Raw genomic sequence first — 13,986 nt, forward strand, 5'->3', positions numbered from 1 at the left:
CCTCAGTTTCTGGATTACTAGTCCTGTGACAATACAACTATATCAGTGCCTCCCCCACAATGTAAAAAATACATTTTGATAAAATAATTTTGTGGCTTTTATAAAATTACACTAAACTCCTGTGTCTAATATTAATCCAATCTGCCTGGAAGGTAACTAACAGGATCCTAAGTAAAATTGGACAGGGTATAAAACAGGAAATATTAGTCTCTAGGTGGATTAGTTAGAATAAAATGATAACATGGTTAAAAGAAATATAATCTGAGCCCCCTTTCTTCCATAGGAACCACTAGACATAGTTAAATTAAGAACCAATAGGCCAGAAGAGATGGAAATGTTCATGAAAATAAACAGACTCCAGCTCAAAAAGATGCATTTAGTTTCCATTTCATTACTCCAATTTTCTCCCTCCTCTTCTGAAACCGGGGTTTGGGCAGATTTTGCAAATGCTAACTCCCTTTGAGAAACCTTGCAGGTCTGATGCCAATATCAGAAAATCACAGGCCGTCTTGTATTACTATCCAATCCAATAACTCTGCCAGAAAACTATGGGAAGGTGGATTCAGTTGGTCCATCTGGGGCGCAGGCGATCTTAAGGCAATTTTAAAACAGGAATATGTCATTGGGAGCAGTGGGTCTGCCCTCTCGGTTTGACCTGACCCTCAGGTTTTCAGTCTATCCTTATCACGGTCTCTGTTTATGGCACAGACATGTGGCAAGAGGTTTAGGGTCCACCCCCAGAAAAAAATTTAGTCAGAAACTGACCAATTTTAAAAAGGTCGCGCCATAGTGATCATAAGCTGGGGTACGGTCATAACAAACAGAGAGTGGGACTTTCACCCCTCAGTGGAAGGAAGTCTCATCCCCAAGAGTTTCAGTCCAATCAAATTTTACTGGGTATGGGAATAAATAAAGGAATAAATTACAGTAAGTTAGTCTTTAATGGCAGCCTGGGTAGATCTTGACCATGTGAATACAGTGAAAATGGATGATAACAATTCGACTTTCATGGACCTAAAATGCAGAAAGGTGTGACATACCAGGGGCATTATTGCAAAATTTGTCTGTCAAACGAACAGAAAAAGTGATCAAAGCCTTTGCAATTACGTGTACTGTGACACAGTGCTGCATTTGATCTAACATGAGAAATTCATATCAGCATCAGACTCTTCCAGCGGGTAAGAGCCAGAAATATGAGAGCAGTTGATCCTCTGGAGGCCAGTGACCATGATATGTTTCAATTTAAGACTTTCTGGGAATCTCATAGCAGGGATAAAAATTAATAATAATCATAATTTTTATTATCACAAGGAGGCTTACATTAAAACTCCAATGAAATTACTGTGAAAAGCCCCTAGTTGCCACATTCCAGTACCTGTTTGGGTACACAGAGGGAGAATTCAGAATGTCCAATTAACCTAACAGCACGTATTTCGGGACTTGTGGGAGGAAACCGGAGCACCCGGAGGAAACCCATGCAGATACAGGGAGAACGTGAGACTCCGCACAGACAGTGACCCAAACCGGGAATCGAACCTGGGACCCTGGCGCTGTGAAGCAACAATTAGCAAAAGCAGGTGGCTTTGGAAAAGCAAACTTTTGAAAAATATCAAATGAATAATTTCCAAAATGACATACCAATGATAACAATTAGCTCATGCATGTCCTGAGTAAGAGTGGTAGAGGCACTTGGAAGTCTAAAGGAACTCGAGACTAACAAATTCCTTGAGCCAGGTAACCATTTTTTTAAAGGTGGCCGTAGGACTGTAGGGAAGATTTGCAAAGGCTCTGGTAATCAGCATGAAGGGCTCATTGGCCATTGCAGATCCTCTAGAACTGCAGTCAGTTAAAAGCAATGCCTATGTTTAAGGTGATGATGAATCTAATCAACGCATCGACAGGCAGTTTAGACAGATAGTAAACCAGAATGCATTCTAAGGGTAGAATCTGCATATTTATACAGGATTAATCTGATACGACAGCCAATATGGGCTTAGAAATGGAAAATACAACCTTCTTTGCCTTTTTAGAAAAAGGGCTCTTTATTGTATTTGAACATTCATAAAGTTTTCAGCAAAGCTATCTATGAAAGATTTTTTTTTCGCAAACTGAAAAGCTTCAGGAATCCAGCCCAGAAGAGGGCCAGGGATGACTGGTCTGAATACAGTTAATGAAAGTATATGTTGGGGTATGTCAGGTTAGAAGAGGTGCTGAGTTGATGCCTTTGCTTTGGGCTCAATATTTCCCATCTACAAATTATCTGGATTCTGAACACAAATGTACTGTTCTCAAATGTGCTGGCAATACCAAAACAGAGAAATATACAGAGGCAGCAGATGCACCTAAAGGTTCGTAGAAGGATGTTGGTCAAGGTTGCAATTGAGGAGACAAGCAGTGAATGAGACATAGTTGTGACAAATGTGAAGAATAAATATTGGTTAATGAAGGTGCATTAAATAAATAGATATCAATTACCAATGGGGATCTTAGCAAGGCACCTTGCTGTCCTATCTGAGGATGGATGTTCTTCCTCTCGAGGGGGTGCAGTGAAAGTTTACCAGACTGATTCCTGGGATGGCAGGACTGACAGATGAGGAGAGATTGAGTTGGTTAGGATTGCATTCACGGGACTTCCGGTTGCGGCGATGACCAGCTAAGCCGCACGTTTCGGCGGCTCCAGCTCGAACGGACCTTCGGGCTCTTTTAAGAGCCCCAACGGGAAATTTTTTCGGGACGAAACACGGTGTGGGGTGAGGCAACAGGGAGTCGCCCCCAGCGGAAAAGAAAAATATCGGCGACGGTGGCCAGATCTCGGAGAATCCTCGAGGGCAGCGGCAGAAGGAAGAAAGGAGCAAGATGGCGGCAGAGGGAGCCCAGGCGACATGGGGACCGGACCAGGATGAGTTTCTAAGACGGTGTGTGGAGCTGTTAAAAAAGGAGGTGCTGGCCCCGATGCTACAGGCAATCGAGGGGCTTAAAGAGACACAAAAGGCCCAGGAGATAGAGCTCCGTGTGGTGGAGCAGAAGGTAACGGACAACGAGGACGAGATCCTGGGCCTAGCGGTCAAAATGCAGATGCACGAGGCGCTCCATAAGAAGTGCATCAAAAGGATTGAAGTCCTGGAAAACAGATCACGGAGAAAGAACCTCCGGATCCTGGGTCTCCCCGATGGAGTGGAAGGAGCTGATGGCGGGGCTTACGTGAGCACGATGCTACGCTCGCTAATGGGAGCTGAGGCCCCCTCGGGCCCCTCGTAAGTGGAAGGGGCCCACCGGGTCCCTGCGAGGAGACCAAAGGCTGGAGAACCACCTAGGGCGATGATCGTGCGATTTCACCGCTTCAATGACAGAGAGGTGGTTCTGAGATGGGCCAAGAAGGTACGAAGTAGTAGATGGGAGAATGCGGTGATACGAGTGTATCAGGATTGGAGTGCGGAGGTGGCGAGAAGGAGGGCAAGTTTCAATCGAGCCAAGGAGGTGCTGCACAAGAAGAAAGTGAAGTTCGGGATGTTGCAGCCGGCGCGATTGTGGGTCACGCACCAGGATAGACATTACTATTTCGAAACGGCGGAAGAAGCATGGACCTTCATTCAAAACGAGAAACTGGACCAGAACTGAGGGACTGATGTTGGAGGGGAAACGACAATGCTGATGTATATAGAGATGTAAATTGGGGAGGGAGGGACTCTGAGAAATGTGGGCGCCGGTGGGGGGGGGAAGAAGAGACACAGGCGGGGGATGGGGAATGGGAATGCGGCGGTAGGGGGAGCTGCGCCATGAGGGGCGGGATGGTTCTAGAGACCGCGGGGTTTCTTTTTCTTTTTCCCACGTCAGAGAGATGATGGCGGGAAGATAGGCGCAAGGAGGATGGGAGTTCCTCACACGGGGGGGGTCAAGGAGAGAGCGGGAGAAGCCGGGGTCAGTTGAAGTCAGCTGACTTTCGGAAGCAATATGGAGGAGTAACCATGCTAGATGGGGATCTAGCGGGGGGGGGGGGGGGCGGGGGGGGGGGACAACTGGGTTGCTGCTGCGGAGATCGAAAGGGAGTTGGTAAGAGAAAAGGTGGTCGGGGCGGGAATGTGCCCCCTGGGGGACGGGTGGGTGTGCGGAACCGGGAAGTGGGACTGGCCCAGAGAGGGTGATGGCTAGTCAACAGTCCGGCTGATCACGTGGAACGTGAGAGGCCTAAATGGGCCGATTAAAAGGGCCCGAGTGCTCGCGCACTTAAAGGGACTGAAGGCAGACGTGGCCATGCTTCAAGAGACGCATCTGAAGGTGGCGGACCAGGTTAGGTTAAGGAAAGGGTGGGTGGGACAGGTGTTCCACTCCGGGCTGGACGCAAAGAATAGAGGGGTGGTCATATTGGTGGGGAAACGGGTGTCGTTCGAGGCTAGGAACATTGTAGCGGACAGCGGGGGCAGATATGTGATGGTGAGTGGCAGACTGCAGGGAATGGAGGTCGTGCTGGTCAAAATATATGCCCCGAACTGGGATGATGCGGGATTTATGAAGCGGATGCTGGGACGCATCCCGGACCTGGAGGTGGGAAACCTGGTAATGGGGGGGGACTTTAACACCGTGCTAGATAGATCTAGATCCAGGACCGGAAGAAGGCCGGCAGCGGCCAAGGTGCTTAGGGGGTTTATGGACCAAATGGGGGGAGTGGATCAGTGGAGATTTGCTAGGCCACTGGCCAAAGAGTTCTCCTTTTTCTCCCATGTCCATAAGGTATACTCCCGGATAGATTTCTTCGTTTTGGGAAGGTCACTGATTTTGAGGGTGGAAGGAACTGAGTACTCGGCCATAGCTGTTTCAGACCACGCCCCACATTGGGTGGATCTGGAACTAGGAGGGGAGAGGGAGCAGCGTCCACTCTGGCGACTGGATATGGGATTATTGGCGGATGAGGGAGTCTGCGGAAGAGTGCGGGGATGTATCGAAAGGTACCTGGAGGCCAACGATGATGGGGAGGTCCGAGTGGGGGTAGTATGGGAAGCGCTGAAGGCGGTGGTCAGGGGAGAGTTGATCTCCATCAGGGCTCACAAGGGGAAAACAGAGGCCAAAGAAAGGGAAAGATTACTGGGGGAGATTTTGAGTGTGAGTAGAAAATATGCGGAGGCCCCGGACGAAGGACTATACAGGGAGAGGCGAGGACTCCAGACGGAGTTCGACCTGCTGACCACAGGGAGGGCAGAGGCACAGTGGAGGAAGGCACAGGGGATGAGATATGAATATGGGGAAAAGACAAGTCGCCTGTTGGCCCACCAGCTTCGAAAGAGGACAGCGGCGAGGGAAATAGGGGGAGTTAGGGATGAAACGGGAACCACGGTGCGGAGAGCAGGGAAGATAAATGAGGTGTTTAAGATCTTTTATGAGAGGTTATATAGGTCCCAACCCCCGGAGGGAAAAGAGGGGATGCAGCAGTTTCTGGACCAACTAAGGTTCCCGAGGGTGGAGGAGGAGGAGGTGGCAGGCCTGGGGGCGCCAATTGGGGTGGTCGAGGTGACCAAAGGGCTGGGGAACATGCAGGCAAGGAAGGCCCCGGGACCTGACGGGTTCCCGGTGGAATTGTATAGAAAATATGTGGACTTGTTGGCCCCGCTGCTGGTAAGAACCTTTAACGAGGCCAGAGAAGGGGGGACCCTAGCCCCGACAATGTCAGCGGCGACGATATCACTAATCTTGAAGCGAGATAAAGACCTGCTGCAATGCGGGTCTTATAGGCCTATCTCACTCCTAAATGTGGACGCCAAGTTGCTGGCAAAAGTGCTGGCAATGAGGATAGAGGATAGTGTCCCGGGGGTGGTGCACGAAGATCAGACAGGGTTCGTAAAGGGGAGACAATTGAATGTCAACGTGCGACGGCTATTGGGGGTGATAATGATGCCCCCAGTAGAGGGGGAGGCAGAGATAGTGGTGGCAATGGATACAGAGAAGGCATTTGATAGGGTAGAGTGGGAGTATCTATGGGAGGTGCTGAGGAGGTTCGGGTTCGGGGAGGGGTTTGTCAGCTGGGTTAAACTCCTCTATGGGGCCCCAATGGCAAGTGTAGTCACAAACCGGCAAAGGTCGGAGTATTTTCGACTACATAGGGGAACAAGACAGGGATGCCCGCTGTCCCCATTACTGTTCGCGCTGGCAATTGAACCACTGGCCATAGCGCTGAGAGACTCCAGGAAATGGAGAGGGGTGGTTAGAGGGGGAGAGGAACACCGAGTGTCACTCTACGCGGATGACCTACTGCTGTATGTGGCGGATCCAGTGGGGGGGATGACAGAGGTCATGCAGATATTGAGGGAGTTTGGAGATTTCTTGGGATATAGGCTTAACATGGGAATGAGTGAGCTTTTCGTGATACACCCTGGGGACCAGAGTAGAGGGATAGATGGCCTGCCGCTAAGGAGAGTGGAAAGAAACTTCCGATACCTGGGGATTCAGATAGCCAGGAGCTGGGGAACCTTACACAGACTCAATCTGACTCGGCTGGTGGAACAAATGGAAGAGGATTTCAAAAGGTGGGATATGCAGCCGCTGTCACTGGCGGGCAGAGTGCAGGCGATTAAGATGATGGTCCTCCCGAGGTTCCTATTTGTGTTCCAATGTCTCCCTATATTGATCACTAAGGCCTTTTTCAAAAAAATAGATAGGAGCATCATGAGCTTCGTGTGGGCAGGGAAGGCCCCGAGGGTAAGGAGGGGGTTCCTGCAACGTAGCAGAGACAGAGGGGGACTGGCGTTGCCGAATTTGGGCGACTACTACTGGGCCGCCAACGTGGCGATGATTCGTAAGTGGATGATAGAGGGGGAGAGGGCGGCGTGGAAAAGGCTGGAGATGGCGTCCTGCAAAGGAACGAGCTTAAAAGCGCTGGTGACGGCGCCACTACCGCTCTCCCCGAAAAAGTTTACCACGAACCCACTGGTGGTGGCAACATTAAGTATCTGGGGGCAATGGAGGCGACAGAGGGGTGTGTTGGGAGCCTCGGTGTGGTCCCCGATCAGGAACAACCATAGGTTTGCCCCAGGGAGGTTGGACGGAGGGTTCCAGAGCTGGTACCGGGCAGGAATTAGGAGAGTGGGAGACTTATTGATAGATGGGACGTTTGCGAGCTTGGGAGCGCAAGAGGAAAAGTATGAGCTGCCCCTGGGGAATATCTTTAGGTATATGCAGGTGAGAGCATTCACGAGACAACAGGTGAGGGAATTTCCGCTGCTCCCTACACAAGGGATCCAGGACAGGGTGCTTTCGGGGGTGTGGATCGGGGAGGGCAAAGTGTCCGAAATATACCGGGAGATGAGAGAAGAGGGGGAGGAGCTGGTAGAAGAACTGAAGGGAAAATGGGAAGAAGAGCTCGGGGAGAAGTTTGAGGAGGTTTTGTGGGCTGATGCCCTAAGTAGGGTAAATTCCTCTTCCTCGTGTGCCAGGCTTAGCCTGGTCCAATTTAAGGTGCTACATAGAGCACACATAACGGGAGCGAGGTTGAACAGGTTCTTCGGAGTGGAGGACAAATGCGGGAGGTGCGGGGGAAGCCCGGCGAACCACACACATATGGTTTGGTCGTGTCCGGCACTGGAGGGGTATTGGAGGGGAGTGGTGGGAGTGATCTCGAAGGTGGTTGAGGAGTTGAGGAACCACAAAGGCAAAAAAAACATAATGGGAGTTATGTACAGGCCTCCTAACAGTGGTCAGGACCAGGGGCACAAAATGCACCACGAAATAGAAAGCGCATGTCAGAAAGGCAAGGTCACAGTGATCATGGGAGACTTCAATATGGAGGTGGACTGGGTAAATAATGCTGCCAGTGGACCCAAGGAAAGGGAATTCATTGAATGTTTACAGGAGGGCTTTTTGGAACAGCTTGTGATGGAGCCCACGAGGGAACAGGCCATTCTGGATTTAATGTTATGTAATGAACCAGACTTGATGAAAGATCTTAAAGTAAGGGAACACTTAGGAGGCAGTGATCATAATATGGTAGAATTCAATCTCCAATTTGAAAGAAAGAAGGTAGAATCAGATGTAAAGGTGTGACAGTTAAAGAAAGGTAACTACAGGGGCATGAGGGAGGAACTGACGAAATCGACTGGGAGCAGAGCCTAGTGGGAAAGACAGTAGAACAGCAATGGCAGGAGTTTCTGGGAGTAATTGAGGACACAGTACAGAGGTTCATCCCAAAGAAAAGAAAGGTTATCAGAGGGGGGATTAGGAAGCCATGGCTGACAAAGGAAGTTAGGGAATGCATCAAAGCAAAAGAGAAAGCCTATAATGTGGCAAAGAGTAGTGGGAAGTCAGAAGATTGGGAAGGCTACAAAAACAAACAGAGGATAACAAAGAGAGAAATAAGGAAAGAGAGGATCAATTATGAAGGTAAGCTAGCCAGTAACATTAGGAATGATAGTAAAAGTTTATTTAAATACATTGAAAACAAACGGGAGGCAAAAGTAGACATTGGGCCACTCCAAAGTGACGCTGGTAATCTAGTGATGGGAGACAAGGAAATAGCTGAGGAACTAAATAAGTGTTTTGCGTCAGTCTTCACAGTAGAAGACATGAGTAATATCCCAACAATTCCGGAGAGTCAGGGGGCAGAATTGAATATGGTAGCCATCACAAAGGAGAAAGTGCTAGAGAAACTAAGAGGTCTAAAAATTGATAAATCTCCGGGCCCAGATGTGCTACATCCTAGAGTTCTAAAGGAGATAGCTGAAGAAATAGTGGAGCCGTTAGTTATGATCTTTCAAAAGTCACTGGAGTCAGGGAAAGTCCCAGAGGATTGGAAAATCGCTGTTGTAACCCCCCTGTTCAAGAAGGGAACAAGGAAAAAGATGGAAAATTATAGGCCAATTAGCCTAACCTTGGTTGTTGGCAAGATTCTAGAATCCATTGTTAAGGATGAGATTCTAAATTCTTGGAAGTGCAGGTTCGGATTAGGACAAGTCAACATGGATTTAGTAAGGGGAGGTCATGCCTGACAAACCTGTTAGAGTTCTTTGAAGAGATAACAAATAGGTTAGACCAAGGAGAGCCAATGGATGTTATCTATCTTGACTTCCAAAAGACCTTTGATGAGGTGCCTCACGGGAGACTGCTGAGTAAAATCAGGGCCCATGGTATTTAAGGCAAGGCACTAACATGGATTGACGATTAGCTGTCAGGCAGAAGGCAGAGAGTGGGGATAAAAGGTTCTTTTTCGGAATGGCAACCGGTGACGAGTGGTGTCCCGCAGGGTTCAGTGTTGGGGCCACAGCTGTTCTCTTTATATATTAACGATCTAGATGACGGGACTGGGGGCATTCTGGCTAAGTTTGCCGATGATACAAAGATAGGTGGAGGGGCAGGTAGTATGGAGGAGGTGGGGAGGCTGCAGAAAGATTTAGACAGTTTAGGAGAGTGGTCCAAGAAATGGCTGATGAAATTCAACGTGGGCAAGTGCGAGTTCTTGCACTTTGGAAAAAAGAATAGAGGTATGGACTATTTTCTAAACGGTGACAAAATTCATAATGCTGAAGTGCAAAGTATTCTCTAAAGGTAAACTTGCAGGTTGAGTCCGTAATTAAGAAAGCAAATGCAATGTTGTCATTTATCTCAAGAGGTTTGGAGTATAAAAGCAGGGATGTACATCTGAAGCTTTATAAAGCATTAGTTAGGCCCCATTTAGAATACTGTGAGCAATTTTGGGCCCCACACCTCAGGAAGGACATACTGGCACTGGAGCGGGTCCAGCGGAGATTCACACGGATGATCCCAGGAATGGTAGGCCTAACATACGATGAACGTCTGAGGATCCTGGGATTGTATTCATTGGAGTTTAGGAGGTTGAGGGGAGATCTAATAGAAACTTACAAGATAATGAATGGCTTAGATAGGGTGGACGTAGGGAAATTGTTTCCATTAGCAGGGGAGACTAGGACCCGGGGGCACAGCCTTAGAATAAAAGGGAGTCACTTTAGAACAGAGATGAGGAGAAATTTCTTCAGTCAAAGAGTGGTGGGTTTGTGGAATTCATTACCACTGAGGACGGTGGAGGCCGGGACGTTGAGTGTCTTTAAGACAGAAGTTGATAAATTCTTGATTTCTCGAGGAATTAAGGGCTATGGAGAGAGAGCGGGTAGATGGAGTTGAAATCAGCCATGATTGAATGGTGGCGTGGACTCGATGGGCCGAATGGCCTTACTTCCACTCCTATGTCTTATGGTCTTATGGTGGTGAAGGTCCGGGTCAAGCCAAGCTGGGGGTTAGCTATATTTGGGGTAGCGGATGAGCCGGGAGTGCAGGAGGCGAAAGAGGCCGATATTGTGGCCTTTGCGTCCCGAGTAGCCCGGCGTAGGATTTTACTCATGTGGAAAGAAGCGAAACCCCCCGGCATGGAGGCCTGGATAAACGATATGGCGGGGTTCATAAAACTGGAGCGGATGAAGTTTGCGCTGAGAGGATCGGCTCAAGGGTTCACTAGGCGGTGGAAACCGTTCCTCGACTATCTAGCGGAACGTTAGGGGGAAAATAGATAGCCAGCAGCAGCAGCCCAGGAGACGGGGGGGGGGGGGGGGGAGGGGGGAAGGGGGGGGGGTAAATTGTTTGTGTTCTAGATGGGGTGAGGGGGCGGGGGGGAGCATTATTTTGTGTTATTTGGTTAGTTTACTATATTATTTAAACAATGTTATATATCAGTTATCATGTTACCGTTTTTGTTGATTTGTAAGGGGGAAGAATTGTGTTTGAAAACTTTAATAAAATATATTTTTTTAAAAAAAGGATTGCATTCACTGGAGTTCAGAAGAATGAGGGGAGGAATCTCACAGAAAACTATAAAATTCTAACAGGACTAGACAGGGTACTTACAAGAAGGATGTTCTTGATGGTGGGGGGTGTACAAAACCAGGAGTCACACTCTGAGGATAAGGGGACTGAGATGAGGAGAAATTTCTTAACCCAGAGATTAGTCAGCCTGTGGAATTCATTACCACAGAAAGCAGTTGAGACCCAAACACTGCATGTTTTTGGATCACTGGGATGTCTTCCAGGGAAGGTGGAGCCTGTACAAGAAGGACGGGTTACACCTGAAATGGAGGGGCACCAAATTCTTGGCTGGGAGGTTTGCTGGTATGGTTCGGGTGGGTTTAAACTAATTTGGTAGGGGGTGGGAATCAGAACAGTAAGCCAGCAAGCATAGAGACTGGGGATGAGCATGGCACGAGGGTCAGGCTGGCTAAGAGGAAGGGCAAGCTGAGGGAGGTCGAACTCAGTGGGCCTGGAGGTCTGGAGTGTATCTGCTTCAATGCACGGAGTATAACAGGTATGACAGATGAACTTAAAGCTTGATTCACGCATGGAACTTGGATATGGTTGCTGTAACGGAGACTTGGTTTAAAAAGGGACAGGACTGGCAGCTAAATATTCCAGGATATAGGTGTTTTAGGTGAGACAGGGAGGAAGGTAAAAAGAGGTGGGGAGTTGCAATATTGGTTATAGAACATATTACAGCTGTACAGAGGGAGGACACCATTGAAGAATCAAGTAACGAAGCACTGGTAGAACTCAGAAACAGGAAGGGGGCAGTCACTATGATGGGGGTGTACTACAGACTTCCCAACAACCCGCAGGATGTTGAAGAACAGATATGTAAGCAGATTCTGGATAGATGTAGAAATAATACCGTTGTTGTAGTGGGAGACTTTAATTTTCCTCATATTGACTAATAATCGCTTATTGTCAAAAGTAGGCTTCAATGAAGTTACTGTGAAAAGCCCCTAGTTGCCACATTCTGGCGCCTGTTCGGGGAGGCCGGCACGGTAATTGAACCCGCGCTGCAGCCTTGTTCTGCATTACAAGCCAGCTATTTAGCCTAGTGTGCTGGTTTTCACAGGGGCTTTTCACAGTAACTTCATTGAAGCCTACTTGTGACAATAAGCGATTATTATAATATTATTATTAAATCCCTTAGGGCTAGGGGTCTGGATGGTGAGGAATTTGTTAAGTGTGTCCAAAAAGGCTTTTTGGAATAATATGTGGATAGTCCGACTAGAGAGGGGGCTATATTGGACTTAGTACTAGGAAATGATCCCAGCCAGGTCATCACAATTGCAGTGAGAGAACATGTGGCAGACAGTGACCATGATTCCGTAGGCATTCGGATACTCACAGAAAAGGACAAGTGTTGTCCTAGGGATAAGGTTCTAAATTGGGGCAAGGCTAACTACAACCAGATTAGGCAGGATTTGGAGGCTGTTGTTTGGAGAGGCTTTTTGAGGGTAAATCCACATTTGGCATGTGGGAGTCTTTTAAGGAGCAGTTGATGGGAGTGCAGGACAGGCATGTGCCAATGAAAAGGAAAGACAGGAAAGGCAGGATTCAGGAACCATTGATGACCAGGGAAATTGCGCAGCAAAAAGATGCATACGTAAGGTACAGGCAACCCCATGTGTGCGTGGGTTTCCTCCGGGTTCTCCGGTTTCCTCCCACAGTCCAAAGATGTGCAGGTTAGGCGGATTGGCCATGATAAATTGCCCTTAGTGTCCAAAATTGCCCTTAGTGTTGGGTGGGTTTACTGGGTTATGGGGATAGGGTGGAGGTGTTGACCTTGGGTAGGGTGCTCTTTCCAAGAGCCGGTGCAGACTCGATGGGCTGAATGGCCTCCTTCTGCACTGTAAGTTTTATGATAAAAACTGATGAAGTACTTGAGGAATACAAGGAATGTAGAAAAGAGCTCAAGCAGGGAGTTAGGAGGTCAAAAAGGGGTCACGAATTGCCCTTGGCAGACAGGATTAAGGAGAATCCAAGGCATTTTTATGTATATTAGGAACAAGAGGGTAGCGAGAGAAAGAGTTGGTCCACTCATAGATAAAGGAGGGAAATTATGTGCAGAACCAGAGGAAGTAGGTGAGGTCCTTAATGAGTATTTTGCATTGGTATTCAGAAAGGAGAGGATCACGTTGATTGGTGGTGTCTCAGAGGGATGTGTAAACATTTCAGAACAGGTCATTGTTATGAGGGAGTAAGTACTGGCTGTGTTAAAAAGCATTAAGGTAGACAAACCCCCAGGGCCAGATGGCATCTATCCCAGACTACTGAGGGAGATGAGAGATGAAATTTCTGGGCCTATAACAGAAATCTTTGTGTCCTCGCTGTCCACAGGTGAGATCCCAGAGGATTGGAGTATAGCCAATGTTGTCCCGTTATTTAAGAAGGGTTGCAAGGATAATCCAGTATTTATGGGCCAATGAGCTTGACATCAGTGCAATTGTTGGAAAAGATTCTCAGAGATAGGGGGCTGGATTCTCTGGTCGTCGATGCCAAGATTGCGTTTGGCGAACGGCCGGGGAACCCAAATTCCGCCGAAGTTGGCACGGCGCCGCTTTCGCGATGCTCCACCACCTCCAAAGCGGCGTACTTGCATGCCGTATCGATGGCCTCATTTCATTTCATTCATTCATTTCATGACATTGCCGGAGGCCCGCGTCCTGATGCTCCGCCCCCGACCGGCCGAGTTCCAGACGGCGTGGGACACGTGTGGTCTCACCTGTTGGGAACTCGGTGTAGTCTCACCCGTCTGTGGACCTTTGTGTGCAGGTCCACAGACCCTTAAAAGTGGCAGCACAGGTGGAAATGGTGCTAAAGAAAGCATATGGCATACTTGCCTTCATAGGACGGAGTATCTAGTATAAAAGCTCAAAAATTATATTACAGTTATATAGAACGTTGGCTAAGCCACAATTGGAATATTGTGTCCAATTCTGGTCACCGCACTACCAGAAGGCTTTGAAGAGAATACAGGAAAGGTTTACCAGGATGGTGTCTGGTATGGAGGGTATTGGCTATGAGGAGAGATTGAATAAACTGAGATTGTTCTCTCGAGAGAGACAGAGGCTGAGGGGCGACCTGATAGAAGTTTATAAGATTATGAGGGGTATAATGGGTGAACAGTTGGAGTCTTTTTCCCAGGTCGGAATTTAAAATTACAAGGGGGCACAAGTTCAAGATGAAGGTGTGGGG

General features: G+C 48.2%; 1 protein-coding gene across 5 annotated transcripts in view; it reads right to left on the reverse strand.

Annotated features, from left to right (window-relative positions):
* Nucleotides 1-13,986, reverse strand: part of LOC140428040 (collagen alpha-1(XII) chain-like) — a 462,913-nt gene that overhangs the window by 369,992 nt on the left and 78,935 nt on the right. The window lies entirely within an intron of this gene.

Source organism: Scyliorhinus torazame, chromosome 1 (genome assembly GCF_047496885.1).
Source record: "Scyliorhinus torazame isolate Kashiwa2021f chromosome 1, sScyTor2.1, whole genome shotgun sequence".
NCBI classification, from domain to species: Eukaryota; Metazoa; Chordata; class Chondrichthyes; order Carcharhiniformes; family Scyliorhinidae; genus Scyliorhinus; species Scyliorhinus torazame.